Genomic DNA, 3,748 nt, shown 5'->3' with positions numbered 1-3,748 from the left:
TTAAAGACGGGTCGCGCCGGACGCCGTGAGTGCATGATTAATTAGAAATTAGCGGCGTCCTTGTGAGAGAGAGGCCGAGCTTCGCCATATTCTGGAATTCCGTTTCGGGGAAAATTGCGTGTACTTTTTTCTTTCTTTCTTTCTCTCTTTCTCTCTCTAATTAAGAAGTAAGTTGGGGCGGTAGAAAAGACACGGGTAAGTGCGAGGATTTTTACATGAGCTTTTCTTTGGAATCCTTATAGACACGTTCACACACACACACACACACACACACACACACACACACACACACACACACACACACACACACACACATATATATATATATATATATTATTACATGGCTGTCGATCAACCATCGACCTGCGTATGACCGTCAACTAATTACATGACCTCTGCATGACCTGACACCGCTTTACTCCCCGGGCACGGCAAAGGTCGCGGGCTCGCGCCACGCAGCCGGCCGGGGGCCGCCGGGGTAACCATTCCCCGTGCCGCCCCGCTTCTCGGTCGGTTTGTGGCCCTGCCCTTCACACAGGCGACCGCTCCCGTCTAGACGTCCGGAATGGTTTTCGAGTACCGCCCCCCCCTCACTGAGGTGAAACAACCTTTGGATGGTTGCTTCAGAGGGATGAAAGGAACCAGCTGACAAAAAGGACAAAACCCCCCTTCCCTCACTGAGGTGAAACAGCCTTTGGATGGCTGCTTCAGAGGGAAGGGGGAAACACTTTGAAAAGACACAGGTCCTTTCCTTCCTCACTGAGGTGAAACAACCTTTGGGTGGTTGCTTCAGAGGAATGTAAGGAACTGCCTGGCAAGAACGCAAAACCTCCCTTCCCTCACTGAGGTGAAACAGCCTTTGGGTGGCTGTTTTAGAGGGAAGGGTGAACTACTTCGAAAAGACACAGGTCCTTTCCTTCCTCACTGAGGTGAAACAACCTTTGGGTGGTTGCTTCAGGGGAACGAAAGGAAGTGCCTGACAAGAACGCAAAACCTCCCTTCCCTCACTGAGGTGAAACAGCCTTTGGGTGGCTGTTTTAGAGGGAAGGGGGAACTACTTTGAAAAGACACAGGTCCTTTCCTTCCTCACTGAGGTGAAACAACCTTTGGGTGGTTGCTTCAGAGGGATGAAAGGAACTGCCTGGTAAAAGTGCAAGACTCCTCTTCCCTCACTGCGGTGAAGCAACCTTTGGGTGGCTGCCTCAGAGGGCTGAGCAAAAGGGCTCCAAACAATGATGTCTCGTAGGTGGAAGGGCATCCCCTCTGGTCTCTCCCCAGGGGTTTACACCTACCCACGCGATTGCCGTGCGTGGCAGCCTTGTGCGCTGTGGAGACGGGAGTCCTGGAGGTTGAGCGATGCCGTGAACGAGTACGCCCTGCGGCTAGCAACACGCCTCTTTGGTCCTCTATTCCAGCAAGACAGGCGGCCTGATCCCGGCCCGGTCACGGTCAATCGGCTGGTCTCCCCCGGGAGGCTAGGGTCAAGCAGTCATGCCGCCATTGGCACTCACAATGGTCCGTGAGTGCCGTCACAATGGCTATTGGCTGCGTATATCCTCTCATCACTCCTGTTGCTGTTAGACACTGGTTCTGACACTCAGCTTCCCCTTGTTGGACTCCGTGGTGGGTGGGGGCGTGAGAGGATGAAGCACTTACCAATTCATGGAAAAAACAATCAAACACCCCCCACAGACTGAACTTACAGTTGACGAACCGCGCAAGGCCCAGACCACGGTAGTCACCATGAAGGCATATGCGCCTTCCGGTGGCAAAAGAAAGCCCCAAGCACAGGATGACACTGTCACCCCTGCTGCTAAGGTGGACAAGACCGAAGCCAATGGGTCTGTCCACCGAATAGTCAAAGATCTTGACTCGCGAGCTGGCCTCTCCAGGCCAGCAGCTAAGCCAGGGAGGCCCCTGAGTTCACAGACGGCCTCCCCGACTGAGAGGGGAGAGCAGGCTGAACCAGCCGCATCAGCTCCTGCCTCCTCAAACAAGCCCGAAAGCCGAAAGGGCGGGCCGAAGCGTCCGAGGCCGGATACCGACTCTGATGAAGAGTCGGGACCCCCTAAACGCTTCACCCAGTTCAAAGTGCCAGCTAAACCCGAAGGCTTCGACAATGCCTACCAATTGGTCAGGGCATTGGAGTTGCAACGGAAAATCCGGTTGTCGATCCGGGTCGCCCGAGATCAGGGCATGATCATAATGCCCAAAGATCAAGCTACCTTAAATTTCCTCCGGGAAACGAAGGAGCTAACTGATGGGAGAAAAGTGAGTCTTTCCCCACTAAGTCCCGAGGAAAAGAGAACCAAGATGGTGCTACTTGGCTTCTCAGTCTCGTACGATGTGGAGCTGATCGCTTCACACCCACAGGTCGTGCAGGCTTCCCGAATGTCGAAGGGGAAGACCCCAACCAGGCAAGTCCTGGTGACCATGAAAGGTGCCCCAACCACTACCCTTGATCTGGGTAACTGGGGCACCTACAACCTTCGAACGTATGTGCCAGAACCACTTCGGTGTTTCAAGTGCCAGAAATACGGTCACCACAAGGCTAACTGTACAGCCAAGCCTAAATGTGGTGTCTGTAGCAAGGCACACAACACAGAGGTATGCCTCAAGGCATACAAAGAGGAAAAGAGGGACACAACAGCCAAATGTCCCAACTGTGCCAAGAAGCATCATGCCTGGAGCCTGACTTGCTCTGTCAGGAAAAAGGCGGCCCTCAGGCGACAAGAGGTTGCTCAAAACCGATCAGACTTTGTTCCTGCCCCACCGGGCACCCATGTCTGGGGAAGGAACAAAAGCGAAAAGGCCCCCCGACCTCCTAAGAGGAAGGAAGCCGCCCCCCAGCCGACACCGGATGTCTCCAACAAAAAGGAGTTTCCGACAATGCCAAAGGTGCAGAAAAAGAAACTAAAGAAAAAAGTTTCTAAGAGCACCACAAAAACCTCCCCAACAGATGATCATCTCCTCTTTGACGAGGACGATATGACTCTCCTGTTAACTGCTGTTGTCACAGCAGTAGCAACAGCCCTGGGGAGGTCGAGTGAGGAGGCCGAGAAGGCAGTTTCGGTCGCCATGACGGCAATGACCCAGACTGTCGCAGCCCTGAAGGGAAGAAAGCTGGCTAGAGAAAAACCAGCCTCACCCTCACCCCAGGACGAGACTCCCCTCCCCACTCCAAACCAGGCCATGCCTTCACAGGCAGAGCCAAAACAGGCTGAATCTGTGCAGCCAGAGCCAGATCACGCTGACCTTGCCCAGGCAAGGCCAGCAAGGCCAGCCAAGAAAAAGCCTGAGAGAAAAGCCGAACCAACCAAAGTCAGAGCTACCAAAGGCTCTCCACCCCCCAGTGGACCCAAGGATAGCCTGACAACAGACGAGGAGCCCTCAACCAGCGAGGACCTCGCAATGGAGTTGTCAGACTCCGACGATGTCTCTGATGTAACTATCACTGAGTAACATCATGACACACCATCTAAGCACCCTACAGTGGAACATCAATAGCTTCTCTGCAAAGAACGCTTTTCTCCAAGCAGTAGTGCGATCAAGGAACATTGACATTGTCATGCTCCAGGAGACATTAACAGTGGACACTGTTCGCTTCTCAGGGTACCATGCCTTCACACTGCCACAAACACCTGGCAAGAGAGGCTTGATCACCCTTGTGAGAGCAACAATCCCCTGCTCCGCAATAGCCGATGCATCGCACTGTGGAGACGATGTTGAATCCCTTGCCGTCGAGGTT

This window comes from Penaeus chinensis, chromosome 28 (genome assembly GCF_019202785.1).
Source record: "Penaeus chinensis breed Huanghai No. 1 chromosome 28, ASM1920278v2, whole genome shotgun sequence".
Taxonomy (NCBI): Eukaryota; Metazoa; Arthropoda; class Malacostraca; order Decapoda; family Penaeidae; genus Penaeus; species Penaeus chinensis.
The sequence above is the reverse complement of the archived record's forward strand: the minus strand, read 5'-3'. Positions refer to the sequence as shown.